This window comes from Macrobrachium nipponense, chromosome 13 (assembly GCF_015104395.2).
Source record: "Macrobrachium nipponense isolate FS-2020 chromosome 13, ASM1510439v2, whole genome shotgun sequence".
NCBI lineage: Eukaryota > Metazoa > Arthropoda > Malacostraca > Decapoda > Palaemonidae > Macrobrachium > Macrobrachium nipponense.
In genome coordinates this window covers 32,980,371-32,992,870 of record NC_087206.1, presented here as the reverse complement: position 1 = coordinate 32,992,870, position 12,500 = coordinate 32,980,371, and the positions used below count along the sequence as shown (strand labels likewise).

The following is a 12,500-nucleotide window of genomic DNA, read 5'->3' as shown; positions in this document are numbered from 1 at the left end:
TCACCTGTTCCCTTTCTCCGCATCTCAGGGATTTCAAAGGCTCTGTTGTGTTTACATCTCAGACACGGCATCTCGAGATATAAGTACTTTAATTTCTCATTCGCGACTTCAAGCAGCAGAGAAGAAACAATCTCTCTCTCTCTCTCTCTCTCTCTCTCTCTCTCTCTCTCTCGTTTCCTTAGTACACATCCTATTAAAAAAGTAAATGGCAAACGAAAAGTTCTTCTCTCTCTCTCTCTCTCTCTCAAGTTCTTCATAATACAATTTTTTAATTACATATTAAAAGCGCATAAGTTCTCTCTCTTGAATTCTTTACTTGGTCATTTTATTCCTATAGGTTTCTTTTTATTTTACTCACGAAATGTATAATGTATTATCTTAATTCCAGTTACATATTAGGAATAAATTCCCGACCCCGACTCTCTCTCTCTCTCTCTCTCTCTCTCTCTCTCTCTCTCTCTCTCTCTCTCTCTCTCATTCACAATCTTCTTAGCGCCCGGCCAATTATACGCGTTGAATGTACAGTTTGTTTCGTCTTTATGGGTCTCCCCAAACGAACGGTTCCCGGCGTCGGCGTGCATCATATGCTAAGGAAAGGAAAAGGGGGCGGAAGGGATATGGAGGGAGGGAGGGGGAGGGGGAGGGGGAGAATAAAGACGAAGGTTTCCTCAAGATCTAACCGACTAAACACCGAGAATAAGAACGCCGGAGACTAGAGAGAGCTCTCCCAGGGAAAGGAGTCCTTATGGCGCTCCCGCCGTAAAGTCCATTTCTCTTTATGTCCCGAATCGTCTTGAATGTTGCGTCAAAATGAGAAATATGACGTCCGAATAGCTAAGGCTTCCTGCGTCGAGACGTCTTTCCACTGGAAACGCTCAAGTTTCCCCTCCTTGAATTTTACCATTTCTTGTTTGGTTATTATGTGACTTGGCGACGGATTTGTTAGACGCTTATGATGATTAAGGAATTTCACGTCACAATGGGCCTAGCGGAATGTGACAAGGAATATGACAATGTCTGAAATGAAATACAATACAGACAGACAGCTAGGTAATCCAATGTAACCTAAACAACATATATATCGGCTAGAAAATAATAACAGTATTAAAAAAAAAGCATGAGATTAAGTTTTCATTTGTAAAATGTAAAAATAAATAAACCAAGTAACTAACAATTACACGTACATGAACAAGGAAACACCAAAATACATTGGAAGTGTTGCGAAACTTACACGTTGAATGGAATCTATCCGTGATAAAAGGATAATGTTACGTTCTAGTAATGTGACATCGTCTGTGCAAGTGCGGATTTTAGCTTGAAAGAAAAAAAAAACATTTAACATCATATTGAGTGCCTTGTATTCTTAACTTTGGGACTTGATCATCGCTGCCTAATCATAATCAAAAGATTAAAGCAAGTCAGTTTTCCTACATATACTTGACATCCCAAATAATAACAAATAATTCGTTCCCGTAATCGTAAAATACTTGAATTTCCATTTAATTAAATTACAATTATGGCATAGAAATAATACACTCTAAAAATATAAGATTTAAAAGTTAATGACTGTGATCGTACTTTATACATACATACACACATACATGCATACATAGATACATAAGTATAAAATAAGGACTATATTTCGGTGGACTCACTTCCACCCTTGTCAAGCAGTGGGAGTGAATCTACTGAAATATAGTCCTTAGCTTTAAACTAGTGTTTTAATGGCCTTTTATACTTGAGACATATCCTGTTTTAACAGAAGAATTTCTTTACATTCACACCACCCACGCACACACACACACACACACACACACACACACACATATATATATATATATATATATATATATATATATATATATATATATATATATATAATTATATAATATATAAAATCAATATGTGTCACACCACTCGAACACAGAACAAACATAATTGTTTTATGTCATGAAACAGCACGTCATACAAAAGGCAAGCAATCCAGAATGGTGTCTGCGTATCCTTCATTCCATTCCCATGACCGTCTCTCTTTTACGAAAGATAAGATGTGAATAAGAGGAAAACCCCTCCCCAGAAGACAGAAAATTGATTCAAGGGATTTCCATCTCTTTCCTGATTCCCGCAGACGTCCACATCAACTTAGTGACGTCATCAAGATAAATTTATCCTCATAAATTAGAGTAGGTTCATATGACCTCACGGGGCGATCCTCCGAACGTAGGATCTTTTTTTTTTATGGGCGTGGAGTCCAAGGGTGAAGGGAGGTAGGAGGGGTAGTGGAAGGGAAACGGGGTTGCCTCCCAATTCATCAAACCGAAGAAAAATCAGCTATCTTGTTTTCCCATCAGACCGACGGAGGCAATCATTAACTCTGGGACGTTAAAATGGGGCCTTAATGAAGGTCGCTCCATGAGGATGACGCAATCCTTCGGGTTCGATCCTACGACAGAATACTAAAAGGGGCTGAAAAATGTCCTCGGATTGAACTCTGGATTCTGGTGGAGGCTGCAAAAAGGCTAGTATCTCTCTCTCTCTCTCTCTCTCTCTCTCTCTCTCTCTCTCTCTCTCTCTCTCCTCTTTTCTGTAACACTGAATAAGAAGACATGAAACAAATCTCTCTCTTTCTCTTTTGTAAGAACAACCAAAGACTTTGCAAGCTGAAAAGATAAATATGTGTTACAAGGAAAACAAACACACACTCGGGTAAGATTAAACGCACCTGATCAATGAAATGTAAAGTTCAAACATTTGCATTTGGCGTCTCTCTCTCTTCTCTCTCTCTCTCTCTCTCTCTCTCTCTCTCTCTCTCTTTCTCTCTCTGTGATTTTTTTACTTATATAATGGTCGGAATGACAGCCAGAATAATGATATTACAGGTGAAAAAAAAAAAGAGTAGGTATTATCCATAAAAGATAGTCGGGATTACTCCCCCCCCCCCCCCCCCCACCCCCCCCCCCCCCCCCCCCCAGGAGGCAACAGGATACAACTTGCAAGAAAGAAGGAAAAATGAAACGTGACAGCTTCATATTCAAAATCCCATTTGCATCGGGAGACGTCACAAGACGTTGCTTGCAAGCACAAGTATCAGAGTCCATCGCAATTGTAGGTCTGAATATACATGGTCTATCGTCTTCCCAAATCTGAATATGGAGTAGATACACAACTGCGCTCTCTCTCTCTCTCTCTCTCTCTTCTCTCTCTCTCTCTCTCTAGGACAAAGAAATAACCTAATTTGATTCTATTTAATAAAATTTCAACGAACATATAAAAAGTACTAGCTGTGCCTGCCCTCTCTCTCTCTCAAACAAGGAAGTATTCTTGTTAAATACAATCATAAGCCTCAAGGTGAAACATTGTTCTATTAAAGGAACGAATACCGTTCATGTTTCCTCTCTCTGTCTCTCACTCTCTCTCTCTCTCTCTCTCTTTCTCTCTCTGTTTCCTTCACTTCCCAAGCACATCTTTACAACTTTTCCTCGTTCCGTATTACTGAAAGTTCTTATGGCCCGTTATCACGTCCAGACTACCATCAAAAACGCGATAAAAGGCAGCAGACACTGGCTATTCGTATTGTTTTCTCATCAGAACACCCCTTGATAACCTTACCGTGATAAGAACACCTTTGGTTACAGAGAGAGAGAGAGAGAGAGAGAGAGAGAGATAGCGGGGGGGGGGGGGGGGGGGGGGGGGGAAATGGGTTTCGTGAATACCGACATAACTAATAACCAAACATACTCCTTAATAACGTATCCTAATCTAACCCTAGTTCCTCCACAAAGACAGACACCCAACAAGAACACCTCGACAGTGGTTCAACACTTGTAGTTCTTAGATGACCGAAAGAAATAAATCAGAGAGAGAGAGAGAGAGAGAGAGAGAGAGAGAGAGAGAGAGAGAGAGAGAGAGAGAGAGAGAGTTCTTAGGTGAATAAAATAAATCAATCAAAAGATATATATATATATATATATAATATATATATAAATATATATATAATATATACAGAGAGAGAGAGAGAGAGGAGAGAGAGAGAGAGATCACCAATGCCAAACGAGGTCAATTGTCGACTTAAGAATGACGCGCAGCTTGAATTCTGCAGCTTTCGACCCAAGGAAGAAGAGTAAAGAGGAACTTTGGGTCCAAACACAAAAAGACGTCAAAGTTCATATTGGGAATTTTAATAAAAATAATTTTCGATTCAAACTTCCATTTTCTGCTTTATTACTTCATGATACAAATTTCTACTTCGGCAAAAGGAAAATGAAAAATAAATCGCTCATTAAGAATAATATATCTATATTCTACTTTTTATGTTCAAGAAATATCATCACTAAGAAAAATAGTTGTTCTTATGTACACGCACACATACATACAAAACACACGCATATATATATATATATATATATATATATATATATATATATATATATATATATTAAGTATATCATATGTTTATATATACGCATAAATATATTAATATATATATATATATATATATATATATATATATATATATATATATATATACATATATATATATATATATATATATATATATATATATAGTATATATATATATATATATCTTATAGTGCCGAAAAAAATGAATCTGGCAAGCAAATACTTTTCTTACTTTTGCGATATTGCCTTAGGAATACCAAGGAGTGAAAAGCGTTTCAGTTTTTCTAAGGGTATTATCATCTAGAAAACCAACTTTTTAATTTTTTATATAAAAGGCACGGCGGTTCAGAATGGCAGCCTTTTTTCAATTAGGCGAGCATTTCGGTGTTGAAAAACAACTTTGCGTAAGGTAAAGGAAACACTGTTTCAGTATGTATTTTTCCCACTACCGGGTTCTGCCGAAAAACAAAAACCGGAAGGAAGGAAAAAAAAAAAAAAGTTTTGCGTCCCTCGTCGGTTGACCACATTTTCTCTGTTCACTGTCACAGAAGGGGTTGGTGACTAGTTTGGATTGAAGCTCTTGCCCTGGGAATGGTAAGGTGCAGAAGTGGATGAGGCCTGGTGCGAACCTCTGGATTGTTCCTCCAACGGAAACGATCCCTGAACTGAGTGGAAGGCACTGAACCAATAGAGACGATCCTTGAACTGAGAGGAAGGCAATGAACCAACAAAAACGATCCTTGAAATGAGAGGAAGGCAGTGAAGCAGTAGATACGATCCTTGAACTGAGAGGAAGGTATTGAACCAACTGAGACGATTCTTGAACTGGGAGGAAGATAATGAACTAATCAAGACGATTCTTGAACTAACAGGAAGGCAATGAACCAACAAAAACGATCCTTGAACTAGTGGTAGGTAATGAACCAACTGAGACGATTCTTGAACTGAGAGGACGATAATGAACCAACCAAGACGATTCTTGAACAAACAGGAAGGCATGAACCAACAGAAACGATCTCTGAAAGAGAGGAAGGCAATACCAACAGAGAGGATCCTTGAACTGAGTCGACAACTTATCTCATCCATATCACACACGGGTTGAAAACATGCCAACGACCATCGGCGAAGAACGAATCTTGGACAAATGCTGGATAATCGTATGAGGCACTTGAGAGGACTACTAATAAGGTGTTGACTTGTATTCAACCTGTTTGTGAGGTTTGTGCGAAGTTACCGACGTGTGTTTATGACATGTTTTACTGCCTTGTTGACGTACCCTCAAAGAGCACTTGTAACCAAAAGAGGAACTGCAGCAATAGTTAGTTGTTCAATAACAAAAATCAACATTTGCTGGAAGAGTTCTTGATCATATGGGCACTAAAATAACAGGCCACACTTCATGAAAAGAGAGAGAAGAAGCAAGAGTAGAAATACACACGCTGATGATTATTAAGTAACTCGTAACAATATTAATGTCAATCTGTAGATGGAAATATTTGGTTATCTGTAGCAATTCTGATAACTCGCCGCTGATATTTTCATGGATATTTAACCTACTGAGGTAACCAGCCATGACTTCCATAAAATAGCCATTCATAAATTACTGCAAGACAGAAATCTCCCGATCACGTCCATTAGAACTTAGATGGAAAATATGGAAGTAGTCTAGTCTTTTTTCTATATATTTATTCAGAAGAGTAATATCCCATCAAGGTGCTACACTTTCAATTTTGAAGCCCTGCCTTCGAAATTGTCAGAAGTATTCAATGCCAAAGCCTGGAGATAGAACAATGGACATCCACACTGTAACTCCTTACTGCGTGTTTATTTATATCTAATAAGAATGACCACAATAACGATGCCAAAGATATAAGTTCCATGCTCTAGTACCAGGGAGCAGAGTTCAAACCATTCACACAGTAATAATAAAAATAACAACAAACCTATTATGATAATGCCAACTTTTCTACTTTCCACATTAAAACAACGCAACAATAAAAAAAAATCCACTAACCTTATGAGATTCAGCTGGCAATGTTTCCTACCACAGGAACCGAACACCAGAGAATAACAACGAACCTTACCTGCTGAAACAAATCAGGCACACAAATGCACTATCAGGCCGCATGATTGACAAAACAAGTAAGTAGTGACAAGAGGTGCTCGGCAGATTTTGTGACAAATCATAACACCACTAATCAAGAAACAATGGTCGACATCCTAAACTATTCAGATATCTGGTCGAGACACTCAACGAACCTGGTTGCTAGTCATGGCTGATTATGTATGATGAATTGTTCCCTAGAAGAAATTTAATCTCAGCACACAAAAACATGCATACAAACACGGTATCTGCAAAGTTTAAGCGAAACTTCTGAAATCTTATTGGTCCTCAGTAGAACGCGACTAAAGATGTGTAACAATGCGACAATATTTCAAAACAAATGGGGTCACTAAAACTGAAAAGAAATATGCCTAAATATATCTAATTACACATAAAATAAACTAACAAACAAAAGAATAAAAACAAATAAGTAAATAACCTTCCCCTTCCCGAGGCCCAGCTCCCATAGTCATCCATGGAAGAGGATATAAATACTTGACTCTAATTGACACTATCGCTGACACTACTGCGACTACTACTACTTAACACCAATGAGTTATTTTGGATAAATGGTTTTCACTTGTTGCTGAAGCCACACACGCACCAAGCCATGTTAACAACTGCAAACTTATCGTGCACATCAAACAAAAATTTCTTACTTCTGCCTGAGATGGCAATTGTATTATTCACTCACACACACGCACGCAGGCACATGCACATGCGCGTGTGCACATATATGTATGCAGACAAACACACACACACACACATATATATATATATATATATATGTATGTATATATATATATATATATATATATATATATATGTATGTATATATATATGATATGTGTATATATATATATATATATATATATATATATATATATTATATATATATATATATATATCTATCTATGTGTGTGTGTGTGTGTGTGTGTGAGGGCACTACAGCCAGCACACGTGCCCACAAGCACTTACACATGTACATACACATATGTAGTACATAAAGGTGTATATGAATGTGTATGAGTGTGAGTGTGTAAGTGTACCAGTTGTAATTCCTTCTGCCTTTCCTTACTTGCTACTTTCTAAATACAAGATTCTGCATGACTTCGTGAGGCTGGAGGAAGCGTGTGTTAGGGGGTGTGGGAGGTTGGTTCACTCGTACTGACTGCGCAACAAGAAAAATCGCAACCACTTGATTGGTTTAACCATCTAGTGGGGATGGGGGGATGAAGAGCAGAATCAGTGAGACTTACAAGAGAAAAAGAGGAGAGGCAGAGGTAGGGACTGAAGAGGATGATAAAAATAAATATTTTTAAAATTTCATTTTTTGCACGGGGTCGGCGTGAAAATGTTTGGGCACTCTACCTTTTCCCATGACCTAAACATGGAATTGCTCTCTCTCTCTCTCTCTCTCTCTCTCTCTCTCTCTCTCTCTTGAACACTGCAGTGAGCAGCGCAGCCTCTCCTAAAAATCCGGTCACCGGCTGAACAACTACCTGGAGAGCTGCTGCATCGTCGTCGTTCACAAGAGTCGAAGGGCATCGAGAGGAAAGCAATCAACAGAAATGACCGTTTTTAATCAGCAGGGATATCGGGTCTCTCGCAGAAATGACATCCCAAATCAAAAGCAAACACGAAAGGGAAATTCTCATCTGCTGTACACATTTCTTATGGAACTTAAAAAAGAACTCCTCCCTTGACATTAGAACAAGCAAAACTCTAAAAATCATCCAAGTTTATACTACTTATGATCGTTACAAGAAAAAAGGCATCTTGGAATATTTTCCCGTCTTTATTGCTAAAAAACCATTTGAAAAGTGTGCTGTGTGTATATATATAAATATATAATTATAAGTACATATATAATATATATATATTCTATATATACTATATATATATATATATATATATTAAATATATATATCATATATATTATATTATATATTATATATATATGAATTACTAATTATATATATATAAATATATATTTATATATATATATATCATATATATATAGATATATAATTATAATTAATTATATAAAATATTATATTAAAATATAAAATATATAAATTATATAAATATATAAATATATATATATATAAAATATAGATATTATATCCTATAATGAAGCCAGCATTCAAACCACTGGACTACGTCAACTCATTACACACGCACACACACACACACACACGTTTGCATACTGCCTGAACAGACTATATCCTACGGAAAATTATTCTGCAAAAACGATAATCTTTATGCTCAATTTAACCAACTCCTAGAGGCTACTTCTAACAAACGATCTTATAATAACAATGTACACAACAGCGACCAAGGATAGAAGAAACTGCCGCGTTAATCCCATAATGACTCCAAACGAACATGCTGTCGTCATGATGCCAGTGATGACTTTTCACGCTCATCGGATCGAGAAATTTATTTCCACGTTTTCTTTAGATGAGTTACAGCGTCACTTGGGTAACACACTGAACTATCTGAACTATTGAGGGACACTTATTCAGTCCTAAGGTTATGTCACTGGGAAATAGAGGGGAAAAAAGAACACTGCTACAGACATGAGTGAAGAAAGTCCATTTTTCTTGTAAATTAATTACGACTTTTTTATGAATTCAGGCCACTAATCTTCCCATTGCGATGACATGTTTTCTCGATAAGTAAAGTATAGGCTTTCATTACATAAATTCAAGTCACAGTAATAGCACCGCTGCATGAGTTTTCGGAAAAATTTCTGCAGTTTCAATTTAAGGCGTGAGAAACGGTCGTATATAATTCATTAACTAGTCAAATGCAAAAGCAGAAGCACAAATCCTTCTCTCGCTGACTCCTATTCTTGCCATTTTTTCTTTAGTAAAACACACACACCCACGCGCAAGCTATATATATATATACTACATACATATATATATATATATATATATATATATATATATATATATATATATCATATATACTACATACATACTATATATATATATATATAATATACTATATATATATATATATATATATATATATATATATATATATATATGCGTGTGTGGGGGGGGAGGTCGATGCAAACAAATACCGAAATAAAATTAACTAAGCTCAAACATAGTTTCTCTGACGCCAACCAATAATACCAAAACTTTTCATAAGCAAAGCAAACCGAGTTTTCTGTGCAGCGTATAATGCTGTATGAAACTCTCAGCCTCGGCCCATGCAACTTTCAGCGACGGCTCAATGGTGGCCTGTGTTGTTGACACCTACAGCGGTGCCAGGCGCACAATCAGGCCTAACTTTGACCGTAAATAGATTAAAAACTAGAGAGGGCTAGAGGGCTACAATTTGGTATGTTTGACGATTGGAGGGTGGACGATCAACATAACAATTTGCAGCCCTCTAGCCTCAGTTGTTTTTAAGATCTGAGGGCGGACAGACAAAGCAATCTAAATAGTTTTCTCTCACAGAAAAATAAAACGAAACCTGAAAAATCCACAGGCGCACGGCATCGAATATTTGCACCAACGGCTAAAAGCCCTATATGCAAAAGCATTGAACCGGCAAGAGCCTCTAAATACGGACAAATGAATACTGATTATTGCCGCCTGGTCCTCCCTCGCTTCGTCGTGTAATTAAAAGATTAGATTAGAATGGGATTAAGCCTAGGTAATATTACACTCTAATAACATTAGGAACCAAATATAACGGAACGGTCTTTAGTGGGAACTACATAATGGACTTGCGCCGAGAGGTTTCACAACAAATGTTCTTCATTATAATTGGATTAAATGGCGCGCACATTACAGGAGATTGCCGGCGATTAAATTCAACTCAGATTGCGTGAGATTTCTGTTTTATTCGCCCGGCGCCACCGTCGGTTATTTGGGCGGCTGTAATTATACACAACATTCGCCGTGCAATTCATAAAGTTGCCACGAATTCGTGTAAGATGAGACGGAGTATAACTTTGGCAATAGACATACATACGCAAATGGACGTTATTTTCCAACAAATATTTCAGCTTCCCTATCGGTTCCTTTATTCGCCCACACCATACGAAGACAAACGGAACCGCTCCTTTTCTGTTGCAACAGAAGAAAGATAAAACACCCACGTGATTGGAGTTACTCTTTCCTCTTCACCGGGGGCAACTCGAACAAGCAAGCACTGATCGAAAGTCAGGCCCGCTTTCTGACCTGCCATGCAAATGGACACTGCGCTTGAGCACATACTCAGTAAATTATATGTGTATATATATATGTGTATATATATATATAAATATATATATATATATATATATATATATATATATATATATATATATATCATACATACATACATACACACACACACACACACACACACATATATATATATATATATATATATATATATATATATATATATATATATGTATGTGTGTGTGTGTGTGTGTGTGTGTATGAAAAAATCAGGTTAACTGGGTAAACTGAAACTTGTATAATTTAGAAAAAAATGTGGAAAAGAAATTGTATACTAGGTAATAATGTAGGAAAATATTCTATAAGAAGAAAGTTCACAGATCAAGCAAATAGCAAAACACTGCAAATCATAAAAATATAACGGTGAACAAAAAACTTTCATACATGAGGAAAAAGGCCAAATTATTTCTTTTCATCCATCGAAGTGCAATTCAGATACCTTTAAATCATTACTACAATTATTTTGAACTTTAATGATTACACAATCTTGAACCCTGTTGCCCCCCCCCCCCCCCCCCCCCATCAAAAATATAATGCAACTTGCACAAAAGTAACGCTACTAAAAATATCAGCGACACTGACAATCAACTATAATGCATAATAAATGACACGAATAAACTAAATAATTAAAAAATGTACTCAAACCAAAAACTGATGAACTCTAACGCGTTGAAGATATAAGATACCATATGGATAAATTGAATTTGGCACCAGCGATACCCCAGCAGCTACAAATACCGACACTCCAGTCACTAGCATAAAGCATAACTGAAAAGGTTCGATGTTGACAGTTCAACGCTCGCACAGGAAACCTAAGCGGTGTGAGTGTTCATAATGATGAGTTGCTCTTATCTGGGATTCGAATTGGTAGTCACAATAACTTCTGAGCGTTTTGCTACAATAAATAAGTCAATTGCTCTTATCTGGGATTCGAATTGGCAATCACAATAACTTCTGAATGTTTTGCTACAATAAATAAGTAAATGAATTCTATTGAATGCACGCATTAAAAAAATATTTAGCCACCAATACAGGCTACAGATTCACAAACGCACATCCTCAAAAGATTTAAGCCGGTAAAGTCAACTTTATTAAGTCCAGTACACTCTATTGAGAATACTTACAGATCAACTGTACACCACAATCGCATTTAATCTGTACATTCAACCAAATAAATAAACCTCCAAAGAAAAGGGCCAAGGGGGCCAAGAGCAAATTGGACAAAATTTTCGCAAAAGAGAATTAGATTAAAATTCACGACACTCTCTCTTCTTTATTTTATTTTATTATTTTATTTAGTTTATTTATTTATTTATTATTATTATTTATTTTTTTTTTTTTTTGGGGGGGGGGGGGGGGGTGTGAAGGGGGAGTATTGACGCAATACGAAGGAGAATCAGGGGTCTAAAGGATGGAAATCGGGAAACGTTGAAGATTGGCCTGAGATGTCCTCAATCTCCAAAACCCTCTTCTGGGCCCCCCTCCCCCCCATGACCCCATACTCTCCACAACAACCTTCTCCCCTCCTCCTTTGCATTATTATCCCTGCCCTCGTGGTGTTATTACTCTCATTTATCCTCTCCCGTGTCACCTACAGGAGTTTTTATCGTCGGCCTCATTCGGAGTAAAGGACGACTCGACTCGACTTCCCGCCGTTCGTCCTCTCCTCCTCCTCCTCCTCCTCCTCCTCCTCCTCCTCCTCCTCCTCCTCCTCCTCCTCTCTATCGCTCGCTTTCTTTTCCACT

At 37.2% G+C, this 12,500-nt stretch overlaps 1 protein-coding gene across 3 annotated transcripts in view; it reads right to left on the bottom strand.

The window, feature by feature from the left end:
• LOC135225727 (extracellular serine/threonine protein CG31145-like) overlaps positions 1 to 12,500 on the bottom strand; it is a 686,301-nt gene that overhangs the window by 521,770 nt on the left and 152,031 nt on the right. Inside the window, exon 1 of one of the 3 annotated variants that reach the window (XM_064265108.1) lies at positions 11,442 to 11,460. The exons of the other annotated variants lie outside the window; for them this stretch is intronic. The gene's annotated coding sequence lies outside the window, so the exon portion shown is untranslated. Of the gene's footprint in view, positions 1 to 11,441; positions 11,461 to 12,500 lie in introns of those variants that run through there. 3 annotated transcript variants of the gene reach the window in all.